Source organism: Miniopterus natalensis, chromosome 16, assembly GCF_054644295.1.
Source record: "Miniopterus natalensis isolate mMinNat1 chromosome 16, mMinNat1.hap1, whole genome shotgun sequence".
NCBI lineage: Eukaryota > Metazoa > Chordata > Mammalia > Chiroptera > Miniopteridae > Miniopterus > Miniopterus natalensis.
This window is the reverse complement of record NC_142096.1, coordinates 29117998-29132328: the sequence shown is the minus strand read 5'-3', so window position 1 is coordinate 29132328 and position 14331 is coordinate 29117998.

Genomic DNA, 14331 nt, shown 5'->3' with positions numbered 1-14331 from the left:
TAACGAATTATTAATCCTAAGAATTATTTATCAAAGGTAAAGTTGGCAGAAAAGAGTAAAATATGCCATCATTCAAAACTGAATGATGTAAACAGCCAGATTTACTCCAGGCTCACTAGGCTAACGTGCCAGTCTATGGCCCGCGCCAATCATAATAAGCAAGGCTGACCTCATGCCAAGATGGTGGAGCATGAAGCCGGGGCTATTACAAGGTTTCCATTCTATAATTTCGTATTAGGTTGCTTTACTCTTTCCCCCATGTAAACAAATGAATTTTTTTCACATCTGAGGTATATTAAGTTCAGAGACTGAATTGGATAAGCACTCGGCTTACACTGTACAACTGTTTATGTTCTGAGAACAGGCAAGCTAAAGCTTGAGTGCTCTTTTGAAAGGTTGCGATTAAGCTTTTTATCTAAAATTGTTTCACGGATAACAATATAACCTAAGATTTGGTCATTACCTTTTCAAAATTTCATACGAGAAAGCCTCATTCCAGTCATCAACCCGAGTATTGACATATGTAAAAAAGAAGAACTCATCACTAATAACTGGCCTTATTAACTCTCAAATTGTGGTAGAAATTACTCTGTAAGAATAAAACTTGTAATTCTGAATATCAAGAGAGAATATAAGCCTCTTCAAGTTCTGCTTCTAGGAATTTTGTCTCAAGAGGCTAATTACTGCTCTGGGGTCTCATCCTCAGCTTTATAGGTTTCATCTCTTCTCCCAAATAAAATAATACAGCTCAGGTGATCAGGTTTTTATATATACCATGTTAACAGTAAACTAATAAAATCACAGAATCTTAATTTCCTTATTCATAATGCCATACTAATGATCAGAACATTTATTGCTTTAGGAAATATAGCTCTTCCTAGCACCAATTCAATGCCTAATAAACAAAATGAGTAGACTTAAGGCTGCTTCCTGACTACAGAATTCGAACAAATGAGACTGCACGCAGCTGGGGCATGTTTTACTCCTTAGAGTAAATCACCTTCGATCCATGGTAGAGTACAACATTTTGATTTTAAGAATTCTTATGTCTTCCACCTAGTGCCTCATGTCATTGCATTGAGTGATTAAATACTGATAAATTTTAATATGCAATAATTTTAATTAGGAATCCATTTCAAAATGGGTACATTACTGCTTTCTCTGAATTAATTAATCCACATATTTCCTTTCCAAACATGAAATGGCAAGGAGTTGAAATTTTTTGTCATATATTCCAGAAAGAAACTGGTTATATGTGGTTAGTGATCTCAACTCAAATTTCAAATCTGGTTGAAAAGCAAATGTTTAATTATTAGTATCAGAATAGCTCCCAGATTCAATTAAGAAAAGTTGTATATTTCTTAATTTTGCTCATGTGACCAGAAAATATTAACAACTTGACTCATTTCATTTCAGCTCAACAAATATTTATTGAGCAGTCACTGCAGGCCAACCATTGTGTCAGCCACTGGAGTGTGAAAGCATAAAGATGAATCTGTTACCCTGGCCATTAAAAAACAACAGGCACTGGGAAGAAATTTAAGGTTAAAAACTTTAAAAGCTTCATTTTTCTCTGTGATACCTTATTATCATAAGAAAAAGTGTGTCTTCTAGAATGTTTCTGTTTGAAGATGAAAAAAAAATTTAAATAATGGACTGATTAATTATGCATTTTATAAAATTTTTTCCCCCAAATTAACCAAAATTAGAGAATAAAAACAAAATACAGAGTGAGAAAAACATTCATGTATTAAATTAGCATTGTCACTCAAACTGGAATATAAAATTTCAAAACTTTATTCTGAGTTAAAAACCACATATAAATATTGAACAAATATTATGTCTGTAATTTGAATGGTACCTTTTTCTAAAAATTCCATAACTAAAGCAAATAAGTACTATACATTAAAAGCAAATAGAATAAGAAAAATTTTATTTCAGTGAGAACATTTAGGGATTTATATGGAGCATTAAAGAACTGATGAAAGCCATGGGCCACCTATGCATTAAATTCTGCCTATCACTTTTCTTGGCCCCCCTTAGTTCTCTCCATGAACCTCTGTGGATTATGAACCCTGCTTTAGGCATTAACTGTAACACTCACTTTCCCACAAGATTATGATATCTGATACCTGCTGGCACACATTTTTAATATTCTGGTTGCAATATCCCCACTGATATCTTCATCTTTTTCATTATTGGAGCATACTGCTGGCTCTTATGATCCTGCCTAATTTCACTTACTTGCCTTAGAAAGACGTTGTCTCAGCCCAATCATCTCAATTTCATGTTCTGCCTGATTTTTAGACTCTTTTATATCACTCCTCTGTATTTCCATCCCCACTGCCTTTCAAGACATTATAATGATCATAAATTTGTATTTGAGCTATAGCATTGCCAACAACAACAAATGGGTTGGACAGGACAAACTGGAGGCAAGGAGACTATTTAGAATTCCATTTCAGTCATCAAGGTGAATGATAATTAGGGCTTGAACTAGGGAAGCGTTAGACTCAGGAGTTGTCGGCTCTCTTGCCATCACAATCCAGCTGCTCACCAGGCTTCATTTTCTGATTTCCATCTCCTTTCCTATACCTTTCAAGGCACCAGATCCTGGGTCTTTATATGTTACAACTGCAAAGCCTGAGTCTACTTCCCATGATTTCATTAACCTTTTCCATATTCTTATAATTTTCCGTTTTATCTTTTTTTCTAATTCAACTTAAGCTGTCTTGAAAAGCATTAATTGCCAATTGCCTAAAATGGCTGGGACAAAATAAACAATACAGTCATGAGTCGCATACTGACTTCTCAGTCAACAATGAACCACATATACAATGGTGGTCCCATAACATTATAATAGAACTAAAAAAGTCCTATCACCTAGTGATGTCATATCCATTCCAACATCCTATTACAGGGCATTACTCACATCTCTGTGATGCTGGTATAAACAAACCTACTGCACTGCCAGTTTTATAATAGCATAGCAATGCAATTATGTATAGTACATAATACTTGAAAATAAACAACTATATTGCTGGTTTATGTATTTACTATGATATACTTCTCATCATTATTTTAGTGTACTCTTTCTACTTATAAGAAGAAGAGAGTTTTCTGTGAACAGTATGCCATGTTATGTGAGCAGTAGCCTTACACATCTTGTGTTTCCTGAGTCTCTTGATTGCATGATTTTTCTTGTGCCTGATTTAATCTCATGTAGTTTTATAAATTTAGTGTTGTCTAAGTGAAGAGTGTGTACAAAGTGTACAGTAGTGTACAATAACCATCCAGGCCTTCACGTTCACTCACCACTTACTCACTGACTCACCCAAAGCAACTGCCCATCTGAAATGGCAAGTGCCCTGTAGAGGTCCACCACATTTTATCTTTATGCCACATTTTTACTGTATATTTTCTCTATTTAGATATCTTTAAACACACAAATACTTACCACTGTGTTAAAATTGCCTGTAGTATTCAGTAGAGTTACATGCTGAACAGGTTTGTAGCCTAGGAGCAGCAGGCTGTACCCTACCCTATGTGCAGTAGGCTAGACCACCTAGGTTTGCATACGTGCACTCTATGATGTTCACACAATGACAAAATCACCTAAATGACTCCTTTCTTAGAACTTATCCCCATTGTTAAGTGGCACATGACTATAATAAATTAACTTAGACTAGATTTTTTCATAAAAAGAACTTCTGAACCTCCTTTTTTTAAACTCTAAATATAAACTTTCCTGTTTTAAGGGATAACTCATATGTAGTAGACTAACTATGGTAGTGTTTGTTTTATCTACCCAGCATGCAGCATCATTCTTCTGCTACTGAAAATAAGCTCTTTCTTTCGTAGAACCCCTCTCCCACACCACAAGATCTAAGTAGAGCTGTCAATCACAGTAACATGCCTCCCATTCCCCAGCAACCATGGCAATGGGCAGATTACTTAAGCCTGTCCACTCAGCACATGCCCAGTTCAGGAACAGCCATTGACCCAAGTCTATCCAAGCAATGATCCCCTCAGAAAATTTCCAGTAGAGATAGCAGAGAAGGTTCTTTCTCATGGGACCAAGATGCTGAAGAAAATCAGCCTGGAGATGCCTGCAGACACCTCACCCAGCTATAAGATAATACCAACGGCTTCATAGACAAGTAAACATGAGACGTGGATGGAAAGAGTGATCAAAAGCATCATTTGAGCCTCTAGCTTCAGAGCTGGAATAAACATAAGCTTAAGAGTAAAGTATCTGGATTTCCATTTAATTTTAATCGAATTCAACAAATATTGATGTGCCAAGAACTGTTATATGTTTGTGCGAGGAAGGCTGCAATTAAATTGGTTCCAAGGGCCCGGTGCCTGCATGCTCCCAGAGCAGGCACATTTCCTTTCCAAGCTTCTAGCCAAGACACAAACCCAAGTGAAGCTCCGTGAGCCAGTCCGGAGAAGGTTACTACAAACTCACACGGTCCCTGTCTAGGACATTCACCAGTCCTACAATCATCATTTCCCAGCCATGGGTCTCAAAAGGCTCCTGCATTTGGAGGAAGTTCATATTCTTCAAGTCCATGTCCGCATTCCACAGCCCACAGTCCACACAGACACCTAAGCAGAGAACTCCACCCCTGTGCAGCACGGACACCATTCCTACCACCGGCACAACTGTTTCACCTTTCATCCCTGTCCCACTGTCCTCCCCGACACAGCTCTGCTTAATCAGATTCAGTGCTTCTACCCCATGCGCCCTAAAACACTGACAGCTAATCAATACCCAAGCAGAATACAGGCTACTCAGGGTTATTTTTGTAAAATGGGTAGGGGTGAGGGCAAACACCTTAGAATAAGCACACTGACAGGCATAAGGCAATGGGAAGACATCTACGGGGGAGGTATCATCTGACCCTCTTTATGTTTCCTGTATAATCTGACCAGTGAGAAGCAGGAGACTAGCTCCCAGAGACTTTTCATTATGATGAGGTCATTCTCTGTTGTTTTCAGACTTCTTCAACCTCCCTTTAAGGCAAACCACTAGATACTTCAATTCTGCCTTTTGCTCTCAGCCCACAGAGACACCCCCCCCCCACCCCCCGAATGCCAGTGCCCTTTCCTGGAGATCAAATTGAGGGGACCTCTGTGCAGCATCCTCTGGGTCCACAGCTGGTCTACTGCTGATCACACTGGAACAGGCTTGGCCCAGGGAAGCAATGGTGGGAACAGGCTTCCTGTCATGAGAACAACACAGAGTATATCGAAAGCATTCATCAAGTGAAGAAACCTGACCTCACACAATTCACTGAAATGTCTGTATCTCCAGAATATACTTCACACCTTCCTCTTGATTCAGGGTCACACCCCAGGCAACCTAGAAACCTGCACCTGAGTCTGTCCCCTTGTCTCAGAACTTTGGTTTTTCTTTGTCCTGTCTTGGGCCCCAGGGTCACGTGTACTCCATCTTTTATTTTTATTTTTTATCAAGGACACTTCATTTTCTCCTTTTGGGTTTCCTTGTGCTCATGCCATACAGGTCAATGTCACTCTGTGTCCACACTCTAGCCAAGGAAAGACCACTGGACCCCCTACTTGCCCCAGAGAAGAGAAATGCATGTTAAAAAAAGACCACCTTTAACATTTTCATAAATATCTTGGATGTCCTTGAACTAAATGGTTTCACAAAGAGAGGTGTTGCTACCGATGGCTTCTTGGAGTCCATGAATATAACTGTGTCCATATTTCCTTGTATGAAAAGCAAGTGCACAAAACAAACTCACAGGATTAGAAGTGGAGTTGGTGAAGCAGGCCTGGAAAAGGAGAAGTGTTGCCAGACAGTTTCCAGAGATAGCATGTCACCCCTACCATTCTCTTCTCATATCCAGAAAAGAGGGACAATTGCCTCACACTCACAGAGAAAATACCTGTGCTTCTCCAATCACATGGGAGGGGGGTGAGTGATCTGATATAGTTAAATATAAAAATAGTCTTCATATACAATACATTAAGAATAAGTATTCTGGCCAGCCTATGAATGCATATATCCACAGCCACTCACACCATGAGTAGACAGGCATGCACAGAGACAACTGACTTGAGGTTCACTCAAAATCAGTATTGTCTTTCTTGCATGGAAGTCTCAATCAGTGGATTTACACACTCATGTATTACTAGCAACCAATTGATGAATGTGAATCTGTCATTGGGGAGGGAAGAGAAATTTTAATTAGGTGTTCTAGGCAAATCAAGCCACCCACGAGTGTATTTTCTGGACATGGTGGTATTTTGACTGGCATGGCATAGCCCCATGATGTTATTTTCCTAAGTTAAGATTTTTTTTTTGAACAAAAGTTTGACCAAAGCAGTTGGCAAAAGTCAAATTTTATTTTTTCAGCTGACGGGGCAGTTCAGAGGAGGCATTGCTTGGAGTTGTCATGTATGAAATGCTGTAGGTTCATAAATTGGCTAAAATGGCACTACTAGAATAGCATTAAGAATCCTTGGGTGAAAAAAAAAATTAAAACCTGGTGAAATCTGAAAAACTCTCCAGGAAAACTGACAATCTGTTTCATAGCCGTTCCATTACCATTAATGATTAGCTCATTTTCCTAAGGAAAGAAAAAAAATAATGTTCCAGATGGCCAGTGATGAAAATGAACACTCACCAACATTAACTATATTAGACAGCAAGGGTCGGTAAGGTAGCCGGCACTGTGTAAGCACCCTCAACAGTACAGAAGAATTATAGGATGTGATCACTATTAAGAAATTTACAATCAAAATTGGAGGCTAAAATATGCAGCAAAAAATACCAGATGGTTTAACTGTGCAGGAATGTTCTTTCCCAACATCTTTGCCCGGCTGATAATTATTCAATTACACATCAGTCCTTCGGAAAGCATGGCCCAATCTGCCACACCTCCCTCAACCCAGGCCCACACGGCACTAGGTGGCCTTTCACTGCACTCTATGCTTATCTCTAACATAGGGGAGGTCATGCTGCATCATCACGGTCTCCCCAACGAGGCAGAGAGCTACTGAGGGCCATCTCTACCTTTGTTTCCCCAGTACTCAGCATCACTGGCAGTGAGTAGGAGCTCAGTAAGTGTTTGATAGATTACTATTGAATGCCATTAGTGGGGACCGAGAATAATGAGGGTTAAAGAAGTAAAAAAGATAAAAAGCTATGTGGTAGGTGTGGGTTTTAATACCTGCCAGTTGCAGAGTTATGGTGGGCAACTGTCTCTTTTCCGCCCAGCATCCCTCTTTCCAAAGCAGAACTGTCCTTCTCTCAGCCCATGTGATTCTGGGATGCCTTCCCTTAACCAAAGCCATGTGACCCAAACTGTGTGCAGAAATTAAAGAATTGGACACATAACTCAACTACAGCTGATCAGAACCTTTCCTTGAAATGTACCACCTAGACATAGGGAGAGAGATGGTTTTTCTAGCTTTTAGAACTCAAGCTGTAAGGCTGTGGGCTACTACCTTGTCCTCTGTGTGGGGAGAGCCAAGGTGGTAATCCACAGAAGCAACAGAGCAGAGCCAAGAAGAGAGGCAAGACGCACCGGGGAACAGAGCCAAGGCCAATGTCAGATCCAGACGTGCTGGATCGGAACTTGCAATGCATATTGTTTTGTGTCAGTTACAATAAAACACATTCTGCTGCTTGGAACCAAAAGAGCCCCATCTAATGCATTAAACCTACATCAAAGTGGCTAGTAGACCAAGCTCTCTCACATTTATCACTTTTAAATCCCCAATCATCTCCTTTGATTGGCATTATTATATTGCCAATATTACAAATTAAAGCTCAAAAAGATAACATATCTTGCCTAAGATCTCAGGGGGAGCAATGCGGCAAATTTACCTGTATGTCCTGAGTGCAAGCATGATGGTCTTTTCACTGTGCACTGCCCCCCTGGAATGGAGTTAAGAGTCTGGCTCAAATTCACAAAAGTGTAAGACATCCTCCTCAGAGGATTTCAGCACCAAATTTTCAGGGCTTTGTCCATGAATATGGGACATCTAAGCAACATTCTGGGACATCTAAGCAACATTTGGATTGGAGTTCATGAGTTAGAAGCTGTGTAAATGGGAGGAATAATCAGTAAGGAAATCTTGTGCACACAGGCTCATGTGTACCCACAAGGTGGTGAAGCTCGAGCCCGTTCAGGTTCAAGTTGTCCTCCTCAAATAACCTATTTGAGTTTTAGGAACTAAGCAAAGGTGGAAATACACTTTTTCTTATTTAAGAAATGTTTTCATCTCCTGTATTTTTAATGGATTCTTTTATCTGGGATAGAAAAGAAGATATTAGCTAAGAAGGGCAGTATTATTATCTAGAAAGATCTTTTTTTTTTATGTTAAATTGTTATTTAAATGCAAGAGAACTTGGTTGAAGTTCAAAATGCAAAATAAACTGGCTGTATGACCCTGAACAACTTCCTTAAATTTCAGTTTCTTCACTTTTGAAGTGACTATACTAATAATTATTTTCAGGATACATGCAAAGATTTAATGGGTTAATACGTTCAAACATGTACAATAAATGTTAGAATAATACAAATATTAGCTATTTAACCTTGCTGGAGATATCACATTCAATGTGATCTTTTACTAAAATAATTCTCAGATTGAAAGATTTTTCCAGGCTTAAAAAAAATACTTTCAGTAACTATTTATTTTAGCTCCTCAAACAGAAACAAATTTGCTTAGAGACAAGTTCTTTTTGGTGAATACCTATTTTAACACCTGTATGTGTATGATATGCTATAGATACATGAGCAACATGAATTCAATAAAAGACAACTTTAAGGAAGATCTTTCATCTCAAATATTCTACTATTATTTATATAATAGTGAAAAAATATCTACTTAGCCACTGGCTCACCTGCCTTTGCATTTAGGAAACAATCCTATTGTACCTGGAGGCCTCTATCTTCTCATTTTTGTCAAAATACATGAACTGAAGCTCTTCAACTTGCAGGCAAAGCTCTGTTCGGACCTAAACCACAATCACCCACATGCCAGTTCAGAAGGACGTGCATGCCCTCCAACAGGTGAGGCCTGGCACTGAATTCTACTACCTGGCACAGCTGGTGTGGCTCCCTGACCTGGATTTTCCTTCCCAAGCCACAGTTCTCCAAATCCTTCTCTAACCCCACACCTCTCAATGTTTGTCCAAGCCGCTGGACTGCGCTGCCCTCTGGGTTGGACGCCGGTGCTAAACCCGTGATTTGCACTGGTGGAGAGGAAGGCGGGGGCAGGGGGCGCAGCACTAATCATCGCCATACTTTCTGTCATTTCATCACCTCACTCTGACTGTCCCCTTCCCTGTCCTGCTGGCTGTCCCTCCTCTACGTCACTGGTTTGGGTCCTCCTTTAACCCAGAGAGACTGGCGCGGAGTCAGGACAGTGTTGGCTGCGATTATTAGTATCACTGCAGCTCATAACTCCCACCACCCTAAGCACAATTAGGGGCCAGTGGCTCTCAATCTCAGTCCTGTTCAAACAGGCATTTGCCACAGGCCTATGCATATTATGATTGGGACTTTGTGCCACTTCTATGGGAGTCGGCCCTGCCCCGTGTGAGTCTCCTCTTGTGCTAGGGAAACAGATTATTTTCCCTATTTGTGTTGGCCTACTGTAAATCCCTGCATGACCCAAAGCCAAGAACACACTAATTTTGAAAATATCCACACTAAATAGAATGTCTAAAAATAATTCATTTCTTTCATCAGTAAACAAGCTTTACTATTCCTATTAGCTATTTCCCCCATATTATAGCAAGAAGAAAAAGTCTTTAAAATTATTTTTTAATATATATTTTTTTATTTTTATTTTTTCCATCACCATTTACCCCACACCTCCCTCCATCTCCACCCACACCCCTCCCCCTCACAGTCACCGCACTGTTGTGGGTGTCCATGAGTTCTTTCTCTTTCCTTTTGCTCAATCCCTCCACCCTCAACCCCTCCCTGCCCCAGAGCTCTCAGCCTGCGCTCTATCTCTGAGAAAAAACCAACATTTTAAAGGTTCTGTTTTTTCAAATCAAAAAGTAGTAATGGTTCTGTGATTTTTAAAAATCTAAGAAATACAGAAGAGTCCAAAGAAGAAAAAATACTCATTACATCCATCAAATATACGTAATTATTCATTATACCTGGTTCACAGAAAAAAAAATGTTCATGTTTACACACACGTGTACATTACACTGGCTACTTAATGAATCACAGCGTATCTACTTAGGGATTGGTTTCGTCCTCATATTGTTTGGTTCTCAACAAACTTCTATGAAAGAAAAAAGTTGATGGGCACATCAGATGTGTTTAACGAAGAGCCCAGAATAGGAAGACAGACAAATCTGGGCTTGGTGGTCATTCCGTTTCCCTAATTCACTGTGTGAACTTGGAAAAGTCCTTTGTCTTCTCTGGACTTTACTCACCTCTCAGCTCTGTGTACATCTAAGAACTAAGATGCTGTGGGTCTGTGACTTTTGAAATGTTAATGTGAAAATGCTAAATAGAAGTTTTAGCTGTGGTATAACAAAATAGATACCAGGTGCAAAACTGAATTATGAGACACAGCAAGTTACAAAAACCAAAGCGTGTGAGTAGAGTGGTGAGTGGAATTGCCATTTGTTATCCTAGCATGTAGAGTAAGATCTTTTCTTTTTAATGACATAAAGGGTGTTAAGAGGAACAGAAGATGATACAGGAAAAGTAAATTATGCCGTAATATGAGAAAGCTTAATTTCTAGGATAAAAATGTTATGCATTTGGACCTACACTAAGTAGTCACTGATGTTTTTGACAAGCGTATGTGTGTGACTGGAGTACTCAAGGAAGGTAAATCTAAATTTATTTTTCACCTTTGTTCCTATTACAGCCGATGCATTTTATTTCTGTTTTTGTTGTTGAACCTAGAGGTGTACAGGCATGATCTCTCCCTGTGGCTCTGTCACTTTTTAAGAAATGTTTGCTTGATACCGTGTGTGTGTGTGTGTGTGTGTGTGTGTGTGCGTGCGCGTATATATGTATATGTGTGCCCTCTCTAAGAATCTTTCTTCCTACAATTGCCAGAAGGGCTTGTGTTTATTTTAATGCCTTCACTACACAAATTCAAGATTAATGTTATAATTAGGAATCCAACATAATTCCCTGCTACCAATTAAAATCTGCTTTGTCAAATTGTTGTTAGCTCTTATTAATTGCTTTTCTTATTTTTAAAGTTCTAATAAGAATCAAAGTCAACTACTTTGGTAGCCATCAGACACACTATCTATTCACTTAATGTAGTGTTCCAAGAAATAGTTGATCATTAAAATGTATTTTCCTCAAATTTTATGTTGCATGCCATAATTATAAAAGTATCGTTTTCATGTTAGTTTTGCCAATTAATGTAATTTCCTCTTTTTATTCATATCTTTAATCCTTAGCTAATAATTTTCTCTGAATCCTAAAGTGGAAAATACATATTTCTTCTTTGTACCTTGCTTTGTTCTGTTTCCAATGGATTTTTTTGCCCTCTGGTCATTCAGCAGCCCCATATGAAGTCAATCAGAGTACCCAATGTTATATGCTGTTTCAGCATCAAGCATACTCCACCCTTGAGTTCATATTTCATGAATGACATGATTTGTGTATATAGGGTTATGGGATGGGAAGGTAAGGAGAAGTAGGAAAGACTATGCATATATTCATATAAGGAATTGGGCTTCCTTTGGGTTGAAACACCATATAAACACATTATTGTTAGTAAAATTGAAGGCCTGGCTAAACTGGAAAAACCAGAAGTAAGAAAGACTTTTTGTTTTTAAATATGGAAACAGAAGAAGCCATAACTGAAAATAAAGTGGGGTTCCTGGATAGTCAGTCTTCTGTGTTTCTGGTTGGTGAAAGTCAATGGAATCCTTTCATAGCAAGCAGAAGTTGGCTGCAGGGGCAGCTGACATTGGAAACACAGCACAGAGCTCATGTTTTGTGGAGTTTATTGACTGCTTCCCAAACAGAAGAAATAAACAGAGGACTGGGTTTTTAATTTTAGGATCTATTTGCACCCTATTAAATTAGAGAACCCAAATGACGTCTGCCCGGAGGAACTCCTGGCGGCACCCGAGCTTTCTTTCCTAGCTTGACAAAAGATGATTCAGTTCTAAGTGGGCACATACCACTTCCTTGGCCACAAGTTACAGTGGCTGGGGTGAAGCACAAAGTAATGCTGTTGCCATTGTGTCTGCGATAATGTCTCACCTTAGTTCTGCCAGCTTCTTAGTTTCAGTTCTGTCTTAGGAAGTATATGTAAAAAACTACTTATGTATTCAAAGTCCCTAGCCACCAAGTTTGCTCAACTGTGGTTTGAATTAGGGGGTCTACAGCTTCCTCCCGAAAATGAGACCAAGTGAACTTCATTTTGAACTCTGCTTTTATAAACTTATGGAACACTTTCCATATATATATATATATATGTTCTTCTTATCTAGTTTAGATATTTTGTAAATATATTTATATTTGTATTGTATCATTATAATAAGAGCTCAAAGAAAATAAGAATATTTATGGGGACCAGGACACTGCCTATTACATAGTAATTACACAATAAACACTTTCATAACAGAGAAAAGGGACGTGGAGACACCCACTGTGAAAGCTGGTGTGCTTGACTTTTTAGCAACAGATTTGTTCGGTATTGTCTTATGTCTTCCACAAAATTAATTAACTATTAATAAAAAGACATAATAAGAAATCTCTGAAGCAGCAGGAGGAAATCAGCTGTAGATTATTTTTCTTCTCAAAGCAGCTAATTTATATATGATTTCATGGAGTTTTACAGACAAATGCTTCCAGATCATTTGAACACTGCCTTTAATGTCTGGCTATCTGTCTATAAATAAATCTTAATCAGAGGGCAGGTGATGACGCCTGGATTTCTTAGTCAAATGTTTCTATTAACGTAATATTCATGTTTCACTATTGTTTTCTTTTACTTATGTGAAAAAATAAAAATAATAAAAAGTAGATTTTAAGAGACTTTAATTGTAATCCAGAAAGCTTTTCAATTCAGTCAGAAAATGAAACTACTCTACAAAATAATCATTCAAAAGTCTTCCTCCTCTTCAAATTGAGACTTTTTGAAGAAATTATGCTTGTGGAAGTGTTTTCACATTGCGGGGATAGCTGTCCATTTATATATAAATAGCTTCTTCCAAAACAGAATTCAAAAATTCACAATGTAGTATATTTAATACAAAGAATACTTCACACATATATGTTATTATATATGTTTTAAACACATATATTTATCATATATATCACTAAAACCATGAACAACAAAACTAAGAACAAATTGGATATAATTGAAATTAAAACCTTTTGTGCATCAAAAGACATTTTCAAGAATGTAAAAAGTCAATCTACAGTGGGAAAAACTATTTGCATATATATTCATATATCTGCTAAGGGCCTGACATCCAGAATATATAAAGAACTCTTACAACTCAACAAGCACAGGCAGCACAACTCAAATAAAATATGGGCAAAGGGCCTGAATAGCCACTTTTCCAAAGAAGGTGTACTAATGACTAACACGCATTTGAAAAGATGCTCAGCATCATCTGCCCTTCAGAAAATGAAATCAAAACCACAAGACATACTATTTCATGCCCACTAGGATGGCTATGATCAGAAAAACAACAGATAGCCAGGACTGGAGCGGCTACGAGACACTGGAGCTCGTTACATCGCTGGTGGGAATGTAAAGTGGTGCAGCTGTGTTGGAAAACACGTGGGCAGCTCCTCAAAAAGTTAGGAAAAAAATTATCATATGACCCATAAATTCCAACCCTAGGTACACACCCAAAAGAACCGAAAACAGGTAGTCAACAAATACATATACACACATGTTCATAGCAGGACTATCAAAATAGCCAAAAGACGGAATCAGCCCAACAGTCTTTCAATGGCTGACTGGATAAACAAATTGTGGTATCCACATACACTGGAAAATTATTTAGCCATAAAAAAGAAGAAAATGTTGCTACATGCTATAATATGAATGAACCTTAAAAACATCATGCTAAGTGAAAGAAGCAAGACATAAAAGGTCACATATTATATGATTCCATTTATAGAAACTATCCAGAAGAGGTAAATCCAGAAGAGGTAAAAAACTGGTGGTGGCCAAGGGATAGGGGTAAGAGAAAATGGGGGAGAAATAGTTTAATATGCATGAGGTTTTATTTTAGGGTAATGAAAATGTTTTGGAACTAGATAGAGGTGGTAGTTGCACAACATTGTGAATGTATTCAATGTTACTGAATTATTTATTATAAAATGG